General features: G+C 44.0%; 1 protein-coding gene across 1 annotated transcript in view; it reads left to right on the forward strand.

Moving 5' to 3' along the window:
* Positions 1-304: 304 nt before the first annotated feature.
* LOC147663421 (phosphatidylinositol 4-phosphate 3-kinase C2 domain-containing subunit alpha-like) overlaps positions 305-27,387 on the forward strand; it is a gene marked incomplete at its 3' end in the record, with an annotated part of 227,601 nt that continues 200,518 nt past the window's right edge. Inside the window, exon 1 of the mRNA XM_086950470.1 lies at positions 305-442. The remainder of the gene's footprint in view (positions 443-27,387) is intronic.

A 27,387-nucleotide genomic window follows, 5' to 3' on the forward strand; every position in this document is an offset into this window, starting at 1 on the left:
ATCCCCGACAAGGTTTTTAGCTACTGCAGGTCTCACGTCTTCCTTTAGAGGGGTCCACAGAGATTAACACCGGTGTGGGCAGTCTGAGAGAAAAGGCCCCCAAGCTACTTAGCCTTCTAGAGCTCCGACCCGGATAGATCTGGGGCAGTTGGTAGAACTCGCCTCCTTCCGAGGCCAGCTCAAACTCTGATTGGTCACCTACAAGTTAGCCCCGCCTTTCCGACAGTCCGACCTGTTTATGCAGCGCAATACTTATCCGAGAGCCACCCGGACTCTACCGCATCACTTCCTATGGTCCCGCCCTACCGCTGCTCCTGATCACTGCTGCTTCAAGCCCGGCATAGGCCCCCCTCCCCAAACTTGTAGTTGCCGCTGAGTGCTTCCCCAGTACGTAGATCCCAGGCCAGTCTTCTGTGGTCCTCGCCTCAGCAGTCTCTCTTATGTAAGGCCTACTTTGCCTGTATCCGCTGCTTGTGCGGTGAGTGCAAATATCTGTCTGGTATCCTCTATCCATATATAGTTCAGTTACTTGCTGCAGCACTGTGGTTTGAAACTGTTATTTTGTGTGCTTTTTCAAAGTTGTGTGTCTGTTTAATCATTTGGAAACGGGACAAACAAATAACAAATCTTATTTGCGGTGGGGCTCCTGTATAAGCTCTTTTATTGACTGACTTAGATGACTCTGGGCATCTGGTTTCCAGTGTTTGCTTGTATTTAACTAACCGGCAGAATTGAAGGCGAAGTCCTGTTCACTTCAGTGGAACTACATGAATTCCAACATGTTGAAAAAGATAAGGAAAGTTGGAACGAAAAATTGAGGGAACTTAATTTACCATTAACTTGTTTGGAAGTAGCTGAACATATACGCGGGAGAAAGCAAAAGTAAATTAAAATTCAGTATCGATATTTTGGAGTCTTCCACCTAAATCGGCAGTGCTGTCATTCATGGTAACTAACCTGAAAACGAGCACTTGTAAAAGGAGGCCTCAGTACTGTAGAATACATGGCATGGTGATATTAGTTTAGACCTTCTTTTCTTTTTTTTTTTTTAACCCCACTAACACTGGAACCAACACGTAACACAACCGAGCCCCCCCCCCCCTTTTCAATCTAGGTGTGTACATTTACAGCTTTTAAGAGGAAGAATAATGTTTTCATTAGGAATGAATTAGTATGATCGCGTCGCCAATGCTTCTTTTGGTACCAAATATGTCTACAATCTTTCATCAGATGTCAGCCATTGGCTGCTAAAAGAAATTAAAGGAGCAGCCAGGCAAGAGTATGGCCAGGTACCCAGTGCTTTAAAAAGAAACCTAGAAGTTCAGGTATCCTGTATCGGAGTACCTGCTTGTTTCTGAGACGTACCAGTACTCTCCAATTAAGTGTTAATTCACTCTTGAGAATTGCAGGTACCCCCCTCACAAAGTAGAAAAGTGCCTGTACAGAGTACCGGCCCATTTAAAGCATTGCAGCCCCCCCCCCCCCTCCCCACATTGACTTTGGTAGTGTAAGGAGAATGGCTTCCGTGCAAGAAGTTTATAGGCTGGAGGCATGCAGGTCTATATGGTCTTCGTTTGGGTCCTGTTAGCTTTCTGGCTGGTGTTCCAAGCGCCGCAAAGTTTGCCCTTCAGCTCTTTGAGCCTTATAAAGATGGGAGCTGATGAACTTGCTAGTGGGCTGGGTGGAGGAGGGGGGGGGGGTAGAGAAACCTGTCTGGATAAATGGCAGGGTCCTGTTGCGACAAGGAATTTAAACAGGGATCAGTGACCACTCCGAGACTTACAAAAGAGACACTTTGTGAACATATATTGTTTGTACTTTTTGGGAAGCTCTTGAAGGTCTGTCACATTGTGCTGTTGGGTGGCCTGATCGTAAAGCAGCATGTCAACATGCGCCTCATGTTCTTATTTATTTTCATGCAGTGTAATTCTTTGGATTGTTGCAGATACATATTGTATCGATATTGAGAGTCGAGTTTGTGAAGCCATTACTCCTTCTTTAGCTGTGAGGTGAACACTAGAGGTTACTCAATTGTGAGATTTGCCACTGATGTTTCTCAAGGGAGCAGAAGCCCTGGTAGCTTGTACATGTACACGTCTTTCAACATACTTGTTTGCGTACGTTTATTTATCACAGCGAGGCTGGGAATATTCCCGCGGTGAACACACAGCGGGCTCCATTTTTGTGTGCGAGACTTATCTCCATGCTTTTTATCATTGAATTTTTCTTTATTAATAAAGCTTGCCCTGCTTGAGCTCAGGTTACGGTTGGGTGTGAAGAATGGAAATTAATCCTGTAAATATTTGGGGTAAAGAACCTTCTGTACTTTGAGTGTGGTACAGGAAGTTTGAATTATATTCTCGATGCCACTGGAAGCGATAGGCCATTTTTCAGAGCCAATGAGGTGTCTTAAGATGTGGGCAGAAATATGTTTGCTTCATTTTGAAGATGTAATTTTGCGATGACTTCTAATGACGCTCTGACAGGCAATGTTGCAGCAATCATTCTGAATAATAGCTGGGCCCTAGTTGGTTCAGTGTTGTGTGGTAGCTTAGCAGTAGCTTGAGTTTCGTTTTGAAGTCTAGGACATGGATTGTTCAGCCATGCTTGTACTATGGTCGAATAGTTTGGTGGAGAGAAAATGAAAACATTAATTTTCTTCAGGTTTATTTTGAGGTGATGAATGGTCACCCAGGGCTGAATTTACTTGAAAATCTTAGGGCGGGCAGTGATGTCATCCTGGAAGGCTGTATTAAATTGCAGTTGCTTGTCATCAGTGCCCAAGTGTTAAGAGACGTTTCAGTACTTGAGAACAGATTCTATGTGTAAATAGATGAGGGTGGCATAGATAATAAAGCATTGGGGTACATCCTGTTGAATATGTGATGGGTTGGTGTGTGAGTTTGACATTTTGGTAGTTATCCAGTCAATTAATTGAGGACCTTTTATTCTGAAGCCAGTTCTTTTATCATGGATTTGTAAAAGAGTGAAATGGTTGTCTGTGAAATGTAGCCGGAAGATCTAGGAAAGCAAGAAGAGAAGGGGTTTCCTTTCTTGAGTTTATGGGGAACATCAACAAAACACTTTAAAGCATTGCGTTCCTGGTGGTGCACGCCTGCCTAAAGCCTGATTGACATTCATTAGGAAGGTTATTTTCAGTAAATTGTTTGAGTTTTTTTTCTCACCATAATTTTCCAGGGCTTTCTCCAGGAAGGTAGATTGACCACCAATCTGTAGTTGTTCATGGTTTGTTTCATTCTGAGAGCTGACCGAGGATCAACTGCATTGTTTGATGCTTTCAACTAATGTGCAGCTTTGAACATTTGTTTAATGCTCAGTGTGATAAAAGAAATGTAAATGGGATGTTCAGCTTTAGAAATGCTAGCTTGTATCTTGACTATATTAGTCTCAATGAAAGGTAATGTTCTCTCAATGCTAGTTTGAGGTGACAGCATCACTTATTTAATTATTTTCATTCAGTTACTTCGCTTAACGTTTTATAAAATTCCCACTTTTTTTGTTTAAAAATAATAATAATTTGGGGGACATAATCTATTTGAATCCCCTAACTCTAAGTTGAAACTGTTACTGGCAATCTTCTCCACATATTTTCTTTTTCTGAGTTTAAGTAGGGGAAGCTGTGAGTCTGTGATTTTTTTTTTTTTTGCAGTTTCGAAATTCAAGAAGTGTCTGAACTAATAGTTGTTGGGAGATGTGGGAGGTTCTTGGGGATAGTAATTTTGTTGGCTCTTGCTGGTAGGACCTTTCTTTTGTGCCAGAGCCTTTCTAAGTTATACATGTGGAAAGGTTTAATTTTAGTGTGGTTGCAACCAGATATTGTAGACCTGTGATCAGGAAGTGATCTGTAAAGGCTCTGGTCTCCACATTTGGGTCTGTGGTGTTAATAAATGCAAGTAAACAGCAAGTTCAGTGAGTAGTCTGCCTCATGGGCATGTACCTTAATCAGTTGCTTGAAGCCCAGGGATTCTAGTTTTTGGACCAGTTCTGAAATCTTCTGGAGGCTTAGAGAATGTACCCAGAGTTTGAAGTCCCCCAAGTTCTTGGGTATATGTGTCCAGATCCAGAATTTACACATTCGAGGGTGTGGAATTTAATATAATGATCTACTTGCCCATGGGACAGGTTGCTTCATAAAACTGCTTGTTCTTTAGTTTTAGTAGTAGTAGATATCTTTATTCAGTTTGACAAACCATAAAATATACAATCATCATATGTTGTAGTGTGTAAGATTTCTCTCACTTAACTATTTATTTGATTGAGACACATACAGATACATAAAATTAGTATTGTTAGATTATAATAATAAAACTTTTAAAACACTTTATAAGATGAATAAGTAGTAACTTTGTCTGATCTGCATGTACAACATGCACCTAATAAGTTAAGATTGTACGTTTTTCCTTTGAAATAACTTAAAAAAAAATGTATACAAGTTATGACAAACAACTACTTACCGGGACTACAACAACTGTAGTGCTTGGCTGCCACACGCTCATTGGGGCGGGATTGACCAATTTATAAGACATGAGTGAAGCACAGCCCGCTGTTCCTTTCATCACATACGCCATGCCAGTGAACAAGGTATTTCACAGAAACGTGTATGGCACCAAGTGGCGTTGACTTGCTGAGGAAGCATTTCCAGTTTGTCTGTTGTGAGCTGAATAAAGAAGGTGAAATCTTGATGTCGAGTGCGTTTTCAAATTGTGGGAGCAGTTACATTTTGAAAAAGAAAATATATATATATATATGTATATGTTCGATATAAGACTTATTTCCACAATAATGAATAAATCATCCGGCACTCCAGGGTAGATTACGAAAAGTCCTTTTTATTTAGATGACGAGATACATCTACGGGTTTCGGTAGTCAAGCTCCCTTGTTCACGATGTTTCACAACCATTTTGACTGGGTTAAAATACACTTCATGGAGGTAGTGAAAACAAACGGTGGACTCCGCATTAAGTAGAACACTTCAATTCTCTATAACATGGCAGCCATATTATAACGTGTTACTTCACCAATAATTTACTATACATCAAGCCTCATTATAAACATACTTCATGTACAATTATTATAAAAAGATATTTCTCTTTTTATAGTCAACCTGTCCGTATTTCAACTATGTATTTCAGCAGGATTCATATAATTAAATTCCCCTGTACAAATAGTGCATAATGAGTGTTGATGTCCGCTTACTGGATTTTAAACTAGTTGTTTTTCCTCACAATTAAATTGGCAAGTGCCATTTCTTGTATTTCCATCTATTCTTGCACAGAACAACTTTACCATTTCTTTAAAAGAAAAAAAGTGCTAGCACAATATTTTCTGATTTGCATCTAAAGTGCAGAAATTCAGTACGGGGAAAGCAACAACCTTTTACACAATAGAAACTCCATAAAAATGGAAAATTCATAATATGCGAAGAAGTAGCTTATGCTTATATCGACCTAAGTACATAATAAAGTGCTAGTGCTTATGTAAACTTTGATTATTTTCTTAATGTAAACATTTTTACTACAGTACTCAAAAAATAAAGTGAAAGTGCTTTAGTGAACTGTAATCAACTCTCTTATAGTAAACATACCACTCTGTACAAATATACTTATTTGATTCTCTTCCGTACTAAAAAATGCTCTTCCATCATGAAGTGCAAAATACATAACGATCTCTAAAGTGCAAGAATATATATAATATGCTGGTCCATATAATGTATATATCAACTCAATTCACTACCTCTTTTTAAGTGCAAAAAATATATATATCTGGTTAAAAACACAAACAGTTCATGGTTATTAGTGCAGATTTTCATTTCAGATTTCATTATTATCCTCTTCTAATTGTTTCAAGGCAGACTTATATATAAATCCTCATCGACATTGAGCCCTAATTGTTCCTTACAATTAAAATCCAGAATAAAATATGTTTCCCTGTCCCCCCCTCTCTTTTTCTTGGGGACTTTTGCTATACAAGTATATTGCAGACTCTCAGGGTTACTCTGGTGATGGGACTCAAAATGTCTTGCGACGGGATATGTTCTGTCCTGATTGACAATTGCTCGCCTGTGTTGCAGAATTCTTTGATGAACAGGTAGAATCGTGCTACCTATATACATTTTTGGGCATGAACATTGTAGCAAATAAACAACAAAACTGCTTTTGCATGTTATGGGGCTCCTAATGGTGATGGTTTTATTAAAAATGTTTTGAGGCTAGTTCGATTCATACCATGGTTACATGCCTTGCATTTAGTGCATTTCTTAAAACCAGGTTTCGGTTTTAACCAATTAGATGAACTTTTCTTTCTCTCCACGAATTCACTACTAACAATCAAATCTTTTAATGATTTAGATTTTCTATAGGTGATTTCGGGATTCTTTTGAACTCTGGAACCTAGCACCGGATCATTCTTTATAAGATACCAGTGTTTTTTTTTAAATGGATCTTATTTCTTTATCTTTTACATTGTGCGTAGTTATAAATCTAGAGTTGATCTTATTCTCCTGGATTTTATTTAGTTCCTGTTGTTTTTTAGTTCTTGATGGTCAAACAAAATCTTTTGTCGCTTTAAATTCCTGGTTTACTAGCAGCTCCTTTTAGAATGCCTGGTTTGTACCCTCTTTCAATGAAACTGCAGGTCATCTCTTTTTCAATTTTGTCAACTTCTTCCTCAGTGCTGCATGTTCTCCTTGCTCTGTAGTACTCCCCAAAGGGGATACTTCTAATTATTGCGGCAGGATGAGCGCTGTCCGCATGGAGAACGGAATTACCCGCAGTGCTTTTTTCGAAGAACTGTTGTTTCCAGTTTATCGTTCCTTGGACTTATCCTGACATCTAAGAAGTCTATTGAGGTTTTACTATACTGACCCACAAATTCCAAATGAATGGTATTTTGATTAAGGTCACCAATAAATAAATCGATTTCCGGCTCCGTGCCCTGCCACAGCACGAAGACGACATCGATAAATCTCACCCACAATAGAACATGCTCAGTCCAATGGTCCAGGGGACCGCGCGAGCACCTGTTCCTCCCACCAGCCAAGATGTAGATTGGCATAACTCGGGGCGAAACAGGTGCCCATCGGGGTGCCCATCGGGGTCTCCCTTTCCTGTAAGAAATAATTATTGCTAAACAAAAAATATATTTTTTGTGTGGCACCATTCCATTAGTTCCAGTATCATTCTGTTTTGGGCAGCAAAGCGAGTTGGTCTTCTGTTAAGGTAATGTTCGCTTGCTCTCAGACCATCTACATGTGTAATACTGGTGTACAATGTAGAGATGTCTAATGTCAATAAAACCATCGTCTCATGATCCCACCGGATGTCAAAAATACATTAAAAAAAATCTGTTGAATCTTTGATGTATGAGGGAAGTGACCTTGCTATGGGATTGAGAAAGTAATCTATGTAACGGGAAGCATTTTCAAATAAACTATTACAAGAAGAAATAATTGGTCTCCCTGGTGGACTAGTTGGGTTCTTATGAATGTTGGGAAGCATGTAAAATACTGGCATGGTCGGTTTTTCTCTTTTAATGAATTTGTGCTCATCCCAGCTTAGAAGTCCCTCATCCCTCCAAGTATCTAGCCTTCCAAAGAAGTCTATCATTACTTGATCATATTCGTTGGGATTGATTTTACTATAACAATTACAATCCTGCAATTGATTCAGAGCTCCCTTCTTATACGGCTCCCTCCCCCACAAAACATTTCCTCCTTCATCAGAAGGTTTGATAAGGAGTCCATCTTCCTCTTGTAGTTTCTTCACTGTCTTGTGAAATAAAGCTTTCCTGGGATCCATTTTATGCTTCTTCATATTTTCTGACATATATCATTTTTTTAGGTCCCTAGTTGAATTTTCTCCAACGATGTCCAGGTTATCCTTAATAGTTTGAGGTAAAAACCTGGACGGTGCTCTGAAGGTCACTTGCTTCCAAGCTAGATTCCAATTGTATCATTTCCCCCTGAAACTGTGTCATCGAGTAAGATTATCATGTCTTGCAGTGCCGGAATATCATAGAATATTGATATCATTTTTCGAGGTCGTTGTCTGTCTTCCAGGTTGAGGGATATTAATATGCTTTCCAGGGTGCATTTTCGATAACTTAAGTTCACGTATATATTGATATAGGTCCATTCTACTGTTTGGATAATTAAAATCATTGCTCTCACAATAGGATAGTCCCAGGCTCAATATTGCTTTCTCATCCTCTGTTATCTCCACAGAACTCAAGTTAATAACAGTTGCATTCTCCTTTGATGCATTCCCTACTTCTGTGTGTTCGAGCGCAGCGTTCTCTTTGTTTGCCATCCTTGCGCTCCTCCTGTATCCCTCACCCCCTTGTGTGTGTGTGTGTGTATGTATGTATGTATATATATATATATATATATATATATATATATATATATATATATATATATATTTTTGCCCTACTAAATTGGTAATAAAAACAAACCAAGATATGTTAAAATTTCAAGTCCTTTTCCTTACGTACTAGGTTTACAGCAAATGGATATCTACATAGGCTAAAATCTATTCTCTGGGATGTGTCAGTTTTTAAAATTCTTAATGCTTCTATATATGACCTAATTCCCATGTTACAACAGATTGATTAGATCAATTTTCTCCTAAGAATGGCATATACTGGACAAAAAAATATGTCTGAGTCATTTTCAGCAGCTTTCTAAAAACATAAGTTACAGAAAACCTCTCTGTCATCGATATTGTTACTAGTCCACTTGGGTGTGTTGCATTTTATCTGTAAGACATCAGAACAGAACTTCATGTATAATGACTTGGCCAATGGGGTTTGTATTTCATCCAGGGATACCTCAAAGGCAGAAGATTGTTTTATAGATGGAAACTCCAACTTAAACTTTTGGCGAGTGCTTTATACTATTTTCTATGTACATCCAATAAGTATTATTCAAAGCTGTTTTGACAAGTGTGTTAGTGAATGGGGGCCTCCCAAAAGCTATTTAGGCCTAATTTATAAAACCAGTTTCGAACATATCGGACCCATGGGAGTGCAATATTATGATTAGGGCTCCCGGTTTTATGGTATTTATTTTATTGCCATTTCCGTCTGTATTTATCCATATTTATTTTTGGGGCATTTTATCTGTATTTATCCACATTTATTTTTGCCACAAGCAGAAGGCAATGCTGCAGCTAGTATTTTTCCACATTTATTTAAATTAACAATCCACACATGCATTCGGTTGTTATTGGTCAACACAATACATTCATCAGAAAACTTTGTCATTCGCATAATGTCCCAAATACGCTTAAAAGTGCTTTCAGAAGCCATTTGTCTCAGAGCCTTGCAGTTTCTGTCATCGGCACAGAGGGCTACATCCTCTCCCCCACTGAACACCATCCTGCCCCACAGAGAAACTCACACTCCCTTCAGCTACAACCCAATTGTGCCCCGCTATAAACACCTAAAGCAACTCAATTCAATCTATGCACTAGACACGAGTAATTTGCTGCCTGAAAAAAGTAACAATATTCTGACAAAATTAAACACTCATAGGGAATACAACTTGAAGCTTTTACACTCATTATTCAGAAAGCTAAGGACATGAAAAGAAAAGTAGCGCTTGACTGGCAAACTTTGTAAGGTGGCGCTAATGTGTTTGGGTTTGAATAAAACCAATCTGGCAACTTTGCAAATACTCTGTCTTGTTTTATTTAGTTATGTATTTATTATTCGTATTTTTAAAGCTTTTTTCTCTCCCCCGAAGCCGTGTTTTGGAATAGAAAAATGCCAGAAAAAGACTTTTGGAAGACAAGTGTCAGATGTTCATACTGGGGCTTAATCTGCTTCTAAGAGCTGGCGTGGGAAGAGAACAGAGCTGAGGCACTTTAAGTTAAGACTGGTTGGCCAGGATCACACAATCTGGACATTACGAATGCAGATTTACAACTCCAGAGGAGCGTTTTGACAGCACTTAACCATTAGAACCTGCTGGATTCAGTGCTTAGTTTGAGCTGGGCGGCTGTAGGTGGGCCCACCAGCGCTCATTTACGGGGACTTCAATTATAATAAGACATTTACACAAACGAGAGAGAAAAGAATAAAAAAATATAGAGAAAAGCATCAATATAGGAAAGAAGGAGGAAGAGAGGGAGAAACGGTGCAAAAGGAGGAAAGCAAGGATGAAAATGAACGTGCCAAAGTGAATTGAAACAGTGAGGAGAGTATGCCAATGAATGAGCGAGGCAAGGAGATCGAAGGCGGCAGGCTGCTAAAGAACACTTTGGGCACTGGTACTTATCGCTTTACAAATTAAGCAGTGCTTCCCTGTGTGTCAGTCAACTGAGCCCTGCCTTCCAGCGCAGCCCGGGCTGAAAATACAAGGGTTCGTTTTTTAGGTCTCGGCTAAAAGACGCGCGTAAGCGCGTCTCCGCCGAGATCTTATGTCAGGGACGATGCTTCCCAGGAGACAGGGTCTGTCGCGCGCTTTGCCTCTCTGGAGGCGATTTCCGCTGGCCACGCGCTCGCGAACGCGCTCAGCTGCTGTCTCCTGGGAAGCAGCTACACCACACGCGCATGCGCAGAAACAGCGACAGACACACACGAGCGCTCATGCACGCACGCACCCACACATACAGCGAACCCAGCGTCGCATGCATACACACACACACACACACGTGCACCGAGCATCCCCCCCCACCCCTCCGTTGTCGCACCCCTCCCCTCCGCCGTCGCACCCCGCCCCCCACCCCTCCGCCGTCGCGCACACACACACGCAGACATACAGGCATTCTCTCCCCCCCCCCCCCCCCCCCGCTCCGCTCCGCTCACCGGTCAAAGGCCCTCCGGACACGCAGACATACAGGCATTCTCTCTCTCCCCCACCCCCCCCCCCCCCCCGCTCCGCTCACCGGTCAAAGGCCCTCCGACCGCGGGGCTCTCCCTCGGTGCTCCTCCAGGCACTCCGTGGGCGCGGGCTTCACAAAACGGAAGTCCCGCCCCACGATAGGTTTCGTTTTCTCAGTCCCGCCCCACGTTAGGTTTCGCTTGCAGCTCGTTGGGTATAAAAGCTTGTCGATCCAAGTGTGTGTGTATTGCAAGGAGTACATGCATCACACCTCGTCCTTTATCAATAATAAATTCACCGCCGTGCAGCTGCGCACTGCATGTTTCCAGGATCGGCTTGCAGTGTAGTGCAGTGCGGCCTCGTGTGCACCAGTATGAGCTCAGGCCACTATTAAGCCAATAATTCAACACCTCGCGTTGCACATTGCCATAACCCACGCGCCACTGCAGTTAACCAGCGCCAGCACAGAGACCAGTGCAGCGGGCGATGTGAAACCACACAGCTGGACCGCCAGGCCGCACACTCAGTACTCACTGCCAGCACCCTCCTCACTTCCGCCCGTGCCCCCTCCGCCGCCCTGCTCCAGGGCACCCCAGTACTTCTCAGCGCGGAATACCCTGGTGAATGCACGCCACTGCCGCCAGTATTGCGCGGCTCAGTGACGTAGCGAGGATTCCACGGACCCCGGTGCTACCGCGCCTGCTGCGCCATTCCCAGCAGCGCCCCTGCTCTCACATAGAACTCAGTGTCTGGAAGCGATCACGAGCAGTGGGATGGACAGGCTCGCCCAGGCTGGCAGTGTCCATACCCGTGGTGCCCAGCTCCAGAATGCAGTGTCTGGAAGTCCTCACACGCCGTGACAGGCGGGCACTCTCTGCCAGGCTCCCCTTGCCAACTGTCTGCTGAGCCCGATTAGCACTCTTTAATTAATCTGCGAGGCTGCAGGGAGGCGCTGACCTGTTCACACTCACAGTGATCCTGCCCCACCCGCGTCCTGCCCTCCCTCTCCAGGAATGGGGACTCCCTCTGGGGAAGCCCGCTCTGTGCCAGGCCCAGCCGCCAGACACACGGAGGTGGAGAACGGCTGCTGCCCAGACACGCAGGGAGTGACCACGGACACGGCTGCCAGTACCACACTGCGCACAGCGCGCCCTCCAATCACGCGGCGGCCGGTCAGGATGCGACCCTGCGGGCACCGGAGGGCACCCCGCGGCGCAGTCTGTGGGAGTCCCGCTCGGGCACTCCCTGCTACCAGCGCCCCCTGCCAGCTCCGAGCGGATCTTTAATGGTATTTAGAACTACATGCATACACCATCTTCAATAAAGTCATTGCACATTTTCAGTAACACCTAAAAATGCATTTAACATAGTGAAAAGAGGCACTGGGCGTCCACACAGAAAGCCAACACTCCCCACAGGGCTTTCATGAACTGCTGCCCCCTCCCGCCAGCAGCCCAACTCAGATTGAATCATTCCCGCCGGCAGGTTTACTCCGTCGGAGGCTCACGCTGTGTGCTCACTCACTGCCATGGTCACTCACCACTGGGCTCACTCCATATCAAGCTCTCTGATTGGACTCGCTCACCAACAGCCTCACTCCGCGCTGTCTTCAGTCACTGCAGAGTAGTGAGTGCAGAGTAGTGAGTGCAGAGTGCAGAGTAGTGAGTGCAGAGTGCAGAGTAGTGAGTGCAGAGTGCAGAGTAGTGAGTGCAGAGTAGTGAGTGCAGAGTAGTGAGTGCAGAGTAGTGAGTGCAGAGTAGTGAGTGTAGAGTAGTGAGTGTAGAGTAGTGAGTGTAGAGTAGTGAGTGTAGAGTAGTGAGTGCAGAGTAGTGAGTGCAGAGTAGTGAGTGCAGAGTAGTGAGTGCAGAGTAGTGAGTGCAGAGTAGTGAGTGCAGAGTAGTGAGTGCAGAGTAGTGAGTGCAGAGTAGTGAGTGCAGAGTAGTGAGTGCAGAGTAGTGAGTGCAGAGTAGTGAGTGCAGAGTAGTGAGTGCAGAGTAGTGAGTGCAGAGTAGTGAGTGCAGAGTAGTGAGTGCAGAGTAGTGAGTGCAGAGTAGTGAGTGCAGAGTAGTGAGTGCAGAGTAGTGAGTGCAGAGTAGTGAGTGCAGAGTAGTGAGTGCAGAGTAGTGAGTGCGCAGAGTAGTGAGTGCGCAGAGTAGTGAGTGCGCAGAGTAGTGAGTGCGCAGAGTAGTGAGTGCGCAGAGTAGTGAGTGCGCAGAGTAGTGAGTGCGCAGAGTAGTGAGTGCGCAGAGTAGTGAGTGCGCAGAGTAGTGAGTGCGCAGAGTAGTGAGTGCGCAGAGTAGTGAGTGCGCAGAGTAGTGAGTGCGCAGAGTAGTGAGTGCGCAGAGTAGTGAGTGCGCAGAGTAGTGAGTGCGCAGAGTAGTGAGTGCGCAGAGTAGTGAGTGCGCAGAGTAGTGAGTGCGCAGAGTAGTGAGTGCGCAGAGTAGTGAGTGCGCAGAGTAGTGAGTGCGCAGAGTAGTGAGTGCGCAGAGTAGTGAGTGCGCAGAGTAGTGAGTGTGCAGAGTAGTGAGTGTGCAGAGCAGTGAGTGCAGGTGCAGAGTGGTGTGTATTGGCAATGTAAATGACAATGCCATTTATTTATGATTTAAAAAAAAAAAAGAAATGTCATGAGCAATGCCAATTGCTCTACCTTTAATGATGCCGAGACCATTGCATTGCAAATGCTTGTTTCTTCTCTTTGTTGCCCACTCCCCCCTGTCTACCCCAGGCGTCTCTGTGAGAAAGTGAGATCGCAGCCTGAGCCAAGGGAAGGGAGGGGGGGCTGAATTCAGTGTGTGTGACAGTGAGACAGTGATTCACCTCGAGGTGGGGCGCTGAGAACAATGCAGGCCTCCTGGCGCTGGCAGCCTTGGATCATCTGGGAGCTCAGGGCACAGTGCCTCCTGCTACGACTCCCATTGTGCAGGCACTTACTGAGTGCTAAAACAATTCACAGGATTAGCACGTACTTGCCTTTCTTTTGAAATGCCTGGCCAGGCTCACTCGAGGGACGAGGGACGGAGTGGGGCCCCAGACATGGTTGGGACAGCTAACAAACGGCGGACAGAAGCGCAAAAAAGACCCCACAGCCCTAGAATCAGCAAGAGGGCGTGCGAGGCAACTCTGCTGGAGCACAGCAGCGCGCAAATTGTGCTAGTATTTTCCAGTTTTTACATATAAATACAGACAAAGGAAAACATGTTTTCCGTCTGTATTTATATGTAAAAATCCGTTTAAACGGAAAACCGGGAGCCCTAATTATGATTAAGTTTCAGTAACTCAATTAAACCTTCTTTGTAACTTTTGAGTTCCTGCATGGTCCACAAACGGACTCAGAACAACATGGGTCTTATTGCGGCTTGATGTTCAATTTGCGGCTTGATGTTCAATTTGCCTAATGTTTAAATCTTGAAAAATGGGAATCCTAGATGTACGCACTGGTAGTTGTAGTAACATTCTTTAAATGTGTGTTCCTCCCTAGCAAGCATGTTCTGACTGCTAGACACCAAAGTTCTGTGGCATAAAGGGTTGCGGATTGAGCACTGTACTTGTAGGTTTCTAGGGTGGGTGGCACTGCCTTTGATGTACTATACTGTTGTTTTTTCACAATTGCCATGGAATTTTACAGCAAAACAACCTTAGATTTTTGAATTTGTGGCTTCCATGACAATTAGGTATATAACGTGATACCCAGATAATTGAAATTGGCCACATATTCAGTTTTTTGTTTTTGGACCAAGATGTTTTTCTTGAAGGATTTCTGTGGATTTATGGCTATATATTTAGTTTTATTTGAGTTTATTTCAAGGCCTGCCTTTTAACATACAATAGTAATTAAAACTGTCTAGGAGGTTTTGTAAACCCTAAGGTGTTTGAGATTGGGATTGTGTCATCGGCAAAGAGTAATGCTGGTACTGACACCCCTCCCAGCTTCGAAGAGTCATGGTTACAACCCTGAAGATATTGCACAACATCATTTACAGGTTGTATGATGTTACAACGCATTCCGTTGTAACGCATGCCTTTTCCACGCATGCGTTACAATGGAATGCCTTTCCCACGCATAACCTTTACCACGAATATTCCTTTACCACGTATACTTTTACAGCGATTTTCGTTGTAAGTTCATGCACGGTAAGGGCATACTCTTGGTAAAGGTTATTCCCCCACCCCTAAACCCTTCTTACAAATACCCATCCCCTGCCCTTAACCCTTAATTCGGACCCCTGTTTTTTTTCTCTTAAATCTAATATTCGCCTTACCTCTCCACGTCGTCTCTTCTCATTGTTCTTCCGTGTTGACGTCGCACGTCGTTAAGGGAAAACTGAAGTGTCTTTCCGTTCCCTCTAACGACGCCTACTGCCTCCCGATTCCCTCCACATAGAAACTTTAACAGGTGTGTTGTTCATTGGGGGGTGGGGGAAACCTCCCCCAAGCCCCCTTTTTTGTTTTTAGCCTTTAACACACATGCCTTTACTACGTATTTCGTAGTAAAGGTATGTGTGGTAAAGGCTACTCGTTGTAACCACGCATGTGTTGTAATGCATGCGTGATTAAGTTATGCGTCGAAATGGCCGCGTTGTAGTGGCGTTTCACCATTTACATATAGAGGAAAGGGGGTTGGTGCCAATACGCATCCCTGCTTACTCCTTTTTTTTTATCGGAATTGCTTCCGTGAGTTTACCCTTGGGTCCCCATCTAACTTTTGCGCAATTGTCTTTGTGAAGCAGTACAATCTGTCAAAAGATCATAAGGGACTCACTGGGTTTCTAAACAGTCCCACAGGGAATTTCTAGGGATCAGATCAAAAGTGGCCTTCAGATCAATAAAAGCTATGCCCAGGTGTCCTCCCTTTACATTGATGTACTTCCAGGCTATGCATAATAATCTAAAAATCTGGTCTGCTGTGCTAGTTTTTACTCTAAACCCAGCTTATTGTGAAAGAATATTATTTTACTCTAACCAATTGTTGAGCTTTGAAAGAATCTGTTTTGCATTCACATTTTGTATAGTGTCAATTGGGCTTATTGGCCTCCAATTAGCAGGATCTTGACGATTACCCTTCTTAAAAATAGGAATTATTTTGTCCCCATTCCAAGAACTTGGTATTGGTGCCCCTGTGGCCAGAGCAATTTACAAAAGGTGCCCAGACGGTTTTGTCGTGCCATAAAAGGTTTCCTGGTATCTTATCGGGGCCTAGGGCTTTCCCAGGCTTAACAGCTTCTATTGCTGCCACTGTATCATATTTTTTAAAGTAACGGGTAGTATTTAAACCATGCCATGCAATTTTCAGGGAGTTCATTCCAATGATAAGATAATCGCTAGCTACTGGGTCTACAACATCTGAGTATAAAGCTAAAAGAATAACTGCTCCAAATGCCCGGGTCCAATTAATGGTGCAGCCCAGAGTTACATGTTTATTTCCTTGGGCTAGTGTATGCCAAAAACCTGCATGATCCTTCTTTTTGGCTGCTGTAATCAATTCATTCCAGATGCGATCATCCCAATCCTTTTTTTGATTGTATTATTAATTTCTTGTACTTTGCCCTACTATCTCTTATTTTCACTATATTATTAGATCTTATACCCTCCAACAATTGGTGCTTTGCTTCCTGGCAATCCTAAGTAAACCAAGGATTGTGGTGGAGATTTTTCTTCTTTATTGACATTTTCAATAATACAAGACAACCAATTGCAAACACAGCCAGTCATTTGCTTACACAATACAGAATCATCGTTCCGAATCAGAGTAATGTGAGTTACTACTCCATATGTACACCTGAACGCTCCGACATATAATCCCAAACACTGGTTTTCCATTATGAATATTTTTGGGAAATACTAGCTTGTATCAACACATTCTAGTAAATGACTCTTCAAAGAAATATGACCTACAACTTCACAGTAGTTTTAATAAAAATGTTTTTTTTCCCTAATTGCATTATTTTGTGAACAGTTTATTTTGAAAGTATAGGTTCCTCAATCTTGCTTTCAAGCTTCTGCAGATATTTGCATGTAATTAGTGAGCATTCAGGGTGCATTGTATGTAGCCTCATATTGTCAAACTTTGCAAATGGCGTGTGCACATTTTTACACTGGAACAACTGCCAGTAGTACAGTCCGAGCTTAGGTAGGTCTCTTAAAAAGAATGCAGCAATATCATCCATATAATATATCGTAGCAGGTCAAATCGCATTTAAAATTATACAGCCAAAAAATCTGAGAAGTCTGTAATATGATCAGACACATGTGCATAGTTGTTATATTCCAGCCTGTATGCCACGGTCCCACCCCACCTCCAGTGTGATTATTTCTAAGGCACAGCGTTGGCAGTTGTCTCTTGATGTTCATGAGCCCACACCACGAATGGTTCCCATATGTCTTTAGGTCTAGATGCCGAGGGCATCAGCTCCCAGAAGGTGGTCAATTGTGAGTAGCCAAACGTTATGTCAGCTATCCAGTCTGCTTTGGATGGAACCCGCTTACTTCCCCAATATATGGCAACCCTGCCTTTTAGCAACAAGGAGAAACAGTGCATGCATCTTTTTGAGCTTGTCGGGAGTGTCTTTAACATACCCTAACAGACTCTGTAAAGGATTAGGCTCACCAGCCAGTCCAATTATTTGGTGAATGATATGAAATACATCAAGCCAGTATTTTCCCAACCTCGGGCAGTCCCATGCAACATGTTAAAAGCCGGCTGGGGCCCTCCCACATTTCCAGCAACTTTAATCCTCTTTGAGGCCTATACGATGCAGGTTACTAGGTGTTCTGTAAAATCTATGTAGGAATTTAAAATGAACTAACCGGAGCTTATAATTAGGGGAGAGAGCTGTGAGTTGGCTGCAACAGTTCCTCTGTGAGCGGAGTCTGTCAATCTTCATTCCATGCCTGTAGTGCCCGTGGTGTTGTCAAGGGGGCTGAATTTTGCATGTGGTTGTATATTCTGGTGATTAGTCTGCGAGGGGAGGCCAATTTGAGAACATTTGCCAATGCGTTAAGGGTGGCCGGGGGTTCTGGAAACGTGTCATGTATAGATCGAAACGCCGTTCTAAGTTTGATATGCAAACATTTCAGTAAAAGGCACCTGTCGCTCCTCTGTGGCCAAAGGGGGTGGCCGGAAAGACCCCTCTGGACAAAGATCCGAAGTGGTGGAGATTTTTAATGGTAATTGATGGCTCATGCTCTCTGGGAACTTTTCTCAAGAGCAATTTTAGGTTTTCTACCATAGTGCAATGAATTTACATAGAGCAGTACTTATAGAAGGCAATAAGACATCTGAGAAGGTACTATAAATCTTTGTCATGATAGTGATTTTAGTGCTCTACGATTATTACTGACCAGCGGTTGTAATGGATTCCTGTAGATGGAATTATTTCCCTATTCACAAGTTTCAAAAAAGGTTCCCTCCAATGTTAAACAAAATGGGTAATGGTCACTATCTACTCTTGGCTCAATTTTTAGGTCTATAAAATTACTCCATATGTTAACACTGGCCAATATGTGATCGATTTTTCTCTTAGTAGTGCCTCTTTTAAAGGTATATGCAGGTCCTCAATCCTTGTCCAGGGGCAAGTCGAACTAATTGGATTACTGCATTTGTACAAGGGATAGGGGTACCAGCCTCCAATGGTGGGATTCTTCTTGCCGTATTCTCCTTCTCTAGAATGGTCTCCATGCCCACTACTGGCTCAAACTTGCGTTTGGGATCTCCACCTATAATTATGGATATACTAGGATCAATAGAACTCAAGAAATGATCCATTAGCTCTGTCTCCAGAGATTCTACACTAGCTACTCTTGGTCTGTTTTAAACCTAAAGCAGATACACATCTGCTTTTTGTTTCATGTTTTTATCCCAATAATATCTCGAGATGGTAATAGCAATTGGTTAATTTCTAACTTTAGGGAGATTTTGGCCCATATAACTAGGCCTCCTGATGGCCTGCCTCTTGTTGAAGGAGATACGTTAACGCTAAATGTCCTATAGCCCAGCTTATGGGGTGGATCCAAAACCCAAGTTTCTTGTAATAGGCAAAGATCATATTGGTTCATGTACTCTTGCCAACCAGAATCTATTAACTTTTGCTTCAGCCCTGCTATATTCCATGATATTAGGCGTTTCATAGCTTGCTGAGGTTCCTCATCACTGTGTGGTTAACTAGTTTGTACAGCATCTAGTTCTGTAGCCTCAAGCCTTGATTCAGACAATTCTGGTGTTGTAAACATATTCACTTGTCCCTTTGGTGGCGCGCAGTGCAGTGACATGCAGCAGTCTCGTTATATAAAAACTCTAATATTAGCTTTTCTGATTTTGTCAGAGCTCATACTGTAGTAGGGTTTGAATTTTTGCAATTTTCTTATTTTGCCACCTTTCTGGAGATAGTAGCGTTAAGCAATAATGCTAGAGCTGGAATGCTCCCACAAAGTTTTACAAAAACCCTATCAAAACAAGACATGCACCGATAAAACTAAAAGGTTGACCACCAATATCAGACATATTGGAATTTCCAATGCTTATTTTCATGTTTTCCATTATCTTGTTTAAACACTGGTTTTCCATTATGAATATTTTTGGGAAATAACTAGCTTGTATCAACACATTCTAGTAAATGACTCTTCAAAGAAATATTACCTACAACTTCACAATAGTTTAATAAAAATGTTTTTTTTTCCTAATTGCATTTTTTTTGGCAACAGTTTTATTTTGAAAGTATAGGCTCCTCAATCTTGCTTTCAAGCTTCTGCAGATATTTGCATGTAATTAGTGAGCATTCAGGGTGCATTGTATGTAGCCTCATAATGTCAAACTTTGCATATGGCGTGTGCACATTTTTACACTGGAACAACTGCCAGTAGTACAGTCCGAGCTTACATTTCCTTAGAGCGATCTCCCTAATATAAAGGCTTTCTATTAATGTACCATAAATGTAAGTTCAAATAGCATTAACATATGGAAACTAATATTACCCTAATTGCAGGCAATGTCCTTCCCTTATCCATAATGTGGTACTGTAAACTGGCAGCCGAAGGGTTTGTGCTGCAGGGGTTTGGGCCTACTTGCCCCTAAGACAAACAAACATGAAAACATGTTGTCCTTGACCCCAAACAATATGTCCTGGGAGTCTGGCTATATGATTTTCACATCCCTGACGGCGAAGGCCAGGTTGTAGCCTGGTTTATAAAAGACAGAATTAAAGAGCAGTTTGAGCAGAGAGGGATCTGCACTGTCATGCTCAAATGAAGTATAGCTCAATCTCGATAATTAAAACCAGATCAGTGACTTGTAAACCAACATTACCCCTCCACTCTAGCACATTGTTGATTTGTATTTAAGTATTTTTACATTCTTGTGGCAAGATGTTAAATGAGGGGAATGGAAGAAATTATATTATCACAAGGGTAGAACATTAAATTATACGTAATTCTGGAAAATGTGCATCTTTTACACCAATGTTAGGAGCATTGCAGCAGGGCTTTGAGGGTCTCCTGCATGATGATTCAGAACATTTAGGGCTGATGTTTGAGAGACAATTTTGTGATACACTGAGGAAAGGTCTCAGGTGAAAAACCATTTAGTACCTTGGTTTTATAACTGCATCTCATAGATATTAGGCAATCAGAATTATTCCCCACAATGCTGTCATTAAGACTACTGAGGTCCACACATAAACACATTTTCTGTTAACCTCTTGTAATCACTAATGGAGAAATCCATTGCAGATTTCTCGATAGGTTCGAGAATACCAGTTTCTTGTAACTTATTAAGCTCCCTCTTTACTTCAGCTCTAACAATTATGGGAATATTACGCCCTTTTTTAGGTTTTGCCTGGCGAAAGATGCGCTCTGCGCATCTTTTTCGCGCAGGCGAAAAACCGAATGATTATGGTAGGGGTGACAGGAACGGCCCCCGTCTTCCATTGGCTAGCTCCATAAATGGAGGCTAGCCATTGGAAGATGGGCCTGTCCGTCAATGCCGGACCAGATTCGGGGGCGTTCCCGAGAATTTTTGGCTTTTGGCTACATCACGCTGCGTCAGCCAAAAGCCAGGAACACCCCTGAATCTGGTCAGCACATCAGCGGGCTGAGCACGTCCACAGAGCCTCAACTTCCTTGGCAAATGAAAAGAGCCGTCAGCTGATTGCCTTTCACAAAAAAAATGCATCACATTCGACCCTAGAAGACTGATTTTGAAAGGGTCGTCGTGACTAAGCAAGGACGCACCCAGTGTGAAGCGATGACTCCAGATGTGTGGGTTTCTCAACCTCTGGGCGCCTTGAAGTTGATTCAACCAGCAGCAGATCAGAGCATTCATGAAAAGCTGTCCGCGAGCTCCGTCAGGGAGGCGCCTGCAAAGATGCGGAGCCGACAGCTGGACGCCGACAATACCCAGTCCAGCTCGCTGCTCCGCCTGGAAACGATGAGGAATACAGCAGGGGGCTGATGCGCGCGCGCCGCCCTCTGACGCAGAGTTGTGTTGTGTTCAAACCCGCCCTGGTAGTGTACTTGGGCTGGGTACATATGGCGTGTGCACCCGGGTTCACCGGTTCACTTGCACGGAGTCGTTTTGTTGAAGCATCTTTTTGTGACGCAATGTGTTCGCATACCTTTGAGATGTTTTTACAGTAAATATCTTTGATCTGATTTTTTTTTTTGTAAAAAGCTATCAATTGACCACTTCTGATGTGCCAGGAATGTTGAGGCTCACACTTCCCCGGAAGGGGGGTTGGGGTTAGGGGGGGTGGGGGTGCTTTGTTCTCTCACTGTTCTGACCCGGTTGCTAGGGTCATAAGCCTGCACCTTATAAATTAGTCCAGTCGTCCCCACGGAGCTTTCCTTGTGAGCATGGAACACATCCTCTGTCTTTATCTCCTTCGGTTCTATTGCTCATTTCTATCCCTCCACTTCTCTATTCTTATGACGTTTTCTTTCACCCCTTGTTTCACTCTCAGCCTTTTCTTTTCTTTTCTTCCCTTGTTCTTTTTTCACAGTCTCCTCCTTTGTCACGCCATAATTTCTCTGTTCCCCTTTTTCTCATTCTAGCCTTTTTTCTTCCTTCCTCTGTTCTCTTTGTTTTCTTTCCCTCCCTTTCCTTTCTTCCTGGCTCATTTCCTTGCTCCAATTTGCACCTCCTTCCTTCCCGTCCTTTGTTCTCCACTTGTTGTATCCGTTTCTTCGAGCCGCTGTAGGGTTGCCTCTCTTGTCCCTTCTTCTTTTCACTCTTCTTGTCTCTTTTTTTCTTTCCTTGCATTCTTTTCTGTGCACATTTTCTTTATTTCTCCCTTCCTCTCCATCTGTTCTTTCTTCTCTACCTCCCGTTACCTTAAGTTCCAGCCTGCCTCTCGCTTCTCTTCCCCTCTCTTCACTGACTTATTTATGTCCTTATGTTCCTGTCTCTCAACTCTTTCTTTCTACCCTTTCTCCTTCTAACCTGTCTTCTTTGCTCTCACCCTCCCTGTATCTTTCTCTCACTCACCTTCCTTCCCTCCCTTTTTCCCTCAATCATCAGTCCAGCCTGCCCTCTGTGCTCCCTTCCTGACCTCTCCTCTGCCCCGTCTTCTCCTCTCTGTATCTCTCTCTCCTTCCCTTCCTGCCCCTCTCCGGTTTATCCCACCTTCCTTTCTATCATATCCTGTCCTCGCTCGGCTCCCCCACCCCCTCCCCGCACACTCGGATGATGTCATCATTAAACTGTATATCCACAGGCTCCCGGCTTCCTCTGAACCCCCCTGAGAAGCCTTCTGGCCCTGGGCATGCTCTCGGTGAAGGCTGCAAGTTGCCAGGGTTACTGCAGACCAAACCTCAGCTTTTATTGGGGGTGGAGGTGGGGGGACCTGGGGGCGGAGTTAAGATATGCACTAAAGCGGACGGCTGGAAATAGAGAGGTGACAGAAGTGACTGGGGGCTGGGGGGTATACCTGATCATCAAAAGGTTAAAGTGAGACACTGGCCGCGTTCACTGACCGCAGCGACAGACCCATCACAGACCGTATCGCCAGTGAAGGCACAGACCGCATCGAACAACGCAAACAGACCGCATTCCACATGGAACAAAGACCCCGCCTCGAAGAGGATACAGACCACCCCAGACGCGAGTCCAAAGGGCATATAAACATCCCCCCTACACCGCTGGTACACAGACGGGTCCACCTTTAGACAACAGACCACACCCACCCAACAATGGATACAAACCCTCCAGCCACTGGTACACAGACCGCCCAACCAATGGATGCAAGCTGCATCCACCAGCGGGGCCCTGGGCAACCCCAAAGGAAACACATGCCAGGCCAAATAGCCTGCATAGACCACTCTAAGCATAGACCACTCTAAGCACAGACCACTCTAAGCACAGACCACTCTAAGCACAGACCACTCTAAGCACAGACCACTCTAAGCACAGACCACTCTAAGCACAGAACACATCAGCGGAACGCCGACCACACCCAGCGGTGCAACACAGACCACAACACATTTTTTTCATTGATTTTTCACATCTATCAAGATCTAGCCCTGAAGAATTGGAGTGGACTGTACTCCAATGAAACATGTGTCGGATGGCGCATTAAAACAACGAGATCAACAGGCGTCAACTGCTTTTTTAGATTTTGCCTGGCGAAAGATGCGCTCTGCGCATCTTTTTCGCGCAGGCGAAAAACCTAATGATTATAGTAGGGGAGACGGGAACGGCCCCCGTCTTCCATTGGCTAGCTCCATAAATGGAGGCTAGCCATTGGAAGACGGGCCTGTCCGTCAATGCCGGACCAGATTCGGGGGCGTTCCCGAGAATTTTTGGCTTTTGGCTACGTCACGCTACGTCAGCCGAAAGCCAATTCTCGGGAACGCCCCTTAATCTGGTCAGCACATCAGCGGGCTGAGCACGTCCACCGCAGACGGCGAGCCGGCGTGTCCTCGCAGCCCCCAGAGACAATGGCAGCGCGTGTGCACGCACAACAGCACTGCAGAATCAGGCTGCGCACCTCCAACCAGACAACTGGGAAAATGGCAAACGAGTTCAAGCGGAAAGAGCTGTTTAAGACCACTACGTACAGAGCAACGTAGCTGGCAAGTACTGCAGAGAGCTGCTAGGAACTCCGTGGTATCCGGGGGGAACCGTCATCAGTCCTCAGCCGAAGAGCTCTCATCAGTCGTCGTGGAGCGGGGGCGTCTCCCCCACACCGCGCAGCCGAGGAGGGCCCTGTCTAGGGATTACTACAGGCAGCAGATGGAGCGTTGGAAGAACTGCAGTGGAGCCGAAGGGGAATGGTGAAGCTGCGGGACTGGAAGAGGCAGGATGCTTGGGGGGTGCAGGGGATGCTTTGTAAACGAGCACGGAAGCAGTGTGCGGCTTCCCCTGCAGAGATGACGTGGAAACCTGCATTCACATGCTCTCCATAACCGAGAGCTCATCTTTCATGCTGCGTGCAAAGATGAAGGTGAGGCTCCAAAGGGCAGGAGGCTTAGAAGCATCGGTGCTGTGTACCAGGTTCTCCTCCAGCCCCGTCCCCGAGCTCTCTTTCCTGTTTCATATTCTGTTCAAAGATGATAAATATGGCAGCTCGCAGTTTAGCTGCAACAAATTAAACCTAGCACTTTCACCTATCCTCTTCTGACCTCCATGCGGGCACAATGACCCCGAGTGGCTTCAGCAGAAGTAACCAACCGCATCTCTGGGCAGTACAGCTCAGACCAGATCCCTATCCTTCCACACACCTGGCAGCCTTACTTCGGCCCATCCGTTAGGCAATGCTATACAGCCCAAGTCTTCAGCCCGGGTTGACATCTGAGAGAAGTCTTAGCAGTCCAGATGCAGTTCACCCAGTGCTCTGGGCCACCGGGAAATGATTCAATTTAAGTCAGAATACCTACAAAACTAAGAATTCAACAGCTGCCGTCGCAACTCTGTGCTTGATCACTGGAGGTGACGAGCGATACTGGGCACAAGTCAAAGGGTCACCTACCTATACCAACTGACCAAGTTGCAAGCATACACCGCGATTCAGCCAACAACTGTCCAATTCAGTCTCTGGCCTGCACACACCTTTTGTGTTCCCCTGTACACCAGAACACCACCACCCAACCAAAATATATCACACACGCTCTACCACATCACCACTATCTCAATTCACTTACCCAACGTAAGCCACACGACAGCCTCCTCGTTGAGCCACCACGTCACCCTCATCATGCTTGTGTATCCTCACAGCTCACCAACCTCACACATCATTCCTTCCACAATACCACTGACTCAGACTTATATGTGGCTATCACACCCTCAGGAGTATCATTACACCTACAAACTCCAACGCTCAAGGTCTCTCAGTCCTGCATCTTTATATATCCCATTACCAAGGTGCCTCTCATTCTGTCTAATGAACGCCAGATCTACATGCAGCACTATAATGGCCAAATTGATTCCTGCGCTTGCATTAGGATGCCCTGTTTCTGTGCGATGCCAGATTTTTTTTATTGTGCTTTAATCGTGGGACTGAGTCAGCTGAGCACAAGCATGTGTTCGTGTCAACTCTAGATTTAGTCAGAGCATGAAGGTCCGTTACGATAAGGGGGCTCTCAGTGTGTGGGGGGGGCTCTCAGTGTGTGGAGAAGGCTTGCAGTGTGTGGAGAAGGCTTGCAGTGTGTGGAGAAGGCTTGCAGTGTGTGGAGGGAGCTCGCAGTGTGTGTGGGGGGCTCGCAGTGTGTGGGGGGGCTAGCAGTGTGTGGGGGGGGCTCTGTGTGGGTGTGTGTTGGGGGGGCTCTCTGTAGGTGTTTGTGAGTGTCATTTGCGAAAGATAAAGCTAGTGGCATTGCAAATGACAATGCCATTTATTTATGTAAAAAAAAAAACATAAATAAAAATAATGTCAAGAGCATTGCCAATAGCTCAAACTTTAACAAAGGCAAAACCATTGCATTGTAAATGCTTGTTGTATCTTTGGTATAGCAGTAGCTTTTACTTTGATACGATGAGTAAACCCTTTACGTTTACCCACCTATCCACTAAATACATCAAGGAACTCATTCAAAACTAATTCGTAGTGATTTCACCCTCGCATGTGAAAAGAACTTGTTCAGGACTGTAGGGATTAAGTATGCGTAAAGCCATTTGGTTCTTTCACCCTAAAACAGATTAACACTCAGCAGCTGCATACAGTTTGCAAGGAGCTCTACGATTCTTGAACACAAAAACTAGCAATCTATTACCCAACATGACTATTTTATCCCCAGTGAAAACTTCTGGAAGAACATCAGTTGGTTTAAAATGTGACCCAATAATACTCACAAATGTACTCTCCCAAACAGTAAGAGCAATAATTTTAAAGGATGAACTTGAATCCTCAGCAACCTGCAAAGGAATGACTCCAAAGTTAATAGTGCACCTTGGTTTATTTGTATCACTTCTTTTGATGTTGAGCACAGCACTTTTCTTTTTCCCCCTCCTTGGAAGAATTCACCTGAACAGAATGGTCACAATCACCCCCAGAAGAATCAAAAATTAGCTAACATTCGCGCCAAGAATTTTCAATTCTATTAAGGACACGGAGGCGAGGATTATGCTTCTCTTTCTTATATTTGCTACTCACAGCAGCCAATGAAAAACGTTTTGTATGCAAATAAAACTACATTTTCCCATGATGCTTGCCCATACATCACATCCTGTATAGCCCCAATAAGAGCTGCTGCACCCTGTGTCTCCTCCTCTTTCTTTGCTCGAACTTATATAGACCACACATTAAGAAATCCAGTCCCCATTAATAAATCCAGTCCAACCTGCGGAATATGAGTCCCAATAATTATCCTTCATCAAGGAGAACCATCTTCAAACTGGATAGTCTTCTAAGCCAGAAGAACACCTGCTCCTTCTTCTTTACTCGAAGCTGAAAGGAATGAGACAGGGAAAACCCGTAACTTCTGTTGATACAGAATATCAAGTACATACGGGTGGGTAATTATTGCTAGCTAATTTTTGATTCTATTACAGGACCGGAGGCTTCGGATTGTGCTAGTTTAACGCTTATGCGCACACTACAGTCTTATATCTCCCACCGGTACATAATATATTGTTTAAATATAGTTTGAGAAAATCAATCAGTAGAATTGAAACTTGTTAAACAATGAGAATCATCAAAAACAAGAATAAGTATGGTCCTTTGAACGGACTGCGTCTCAAAATTGGTTTTGAACATCAATCCTGGCAATATGCCCTCAGCCATCGGCTATACTAGCCTCGGACCCACATAGAAATGTGTCAGTAATGATCAACAATAATATGAACAATTATACCAGAAAACCCCAGATAATAAATCCGATAATCATCGTTGCATGCTGTAAGGAATGGAAAGAAACACCCACAAAGTGCATTCATTCGAATTCATGTGACCAGGCCCTGACCACCTTGCAGTCCAGACATTGCTTACAGAGCAATTTACTAGAGTAGCTACTGTACCTGTAAAATGCAACTTGTCTCGCCGTAGGAACACCTAAAGGTGGGATGCCTCGTAACGCAGCCTGACAAATAGTTAATGTCCGTTTGACATACTGATATCCATCT

This window comes from Lissotriton vulgaris, unplaced genomic scaffold, assembly GCF_964263255.1.
Source record: "Lissotriton vulgaris unplaced genomic scaffold, aLisVul1.2 SCAFFOLD_2208, whole genome shotgun sequence".
NCBI classification, from domain to species: domain Eukaryota; kingdom Metazoa; phylum Chordata; class Amphibia; order Caudata; family Salamandridae; genus Lissotriton; species Lissotriton vulgaris.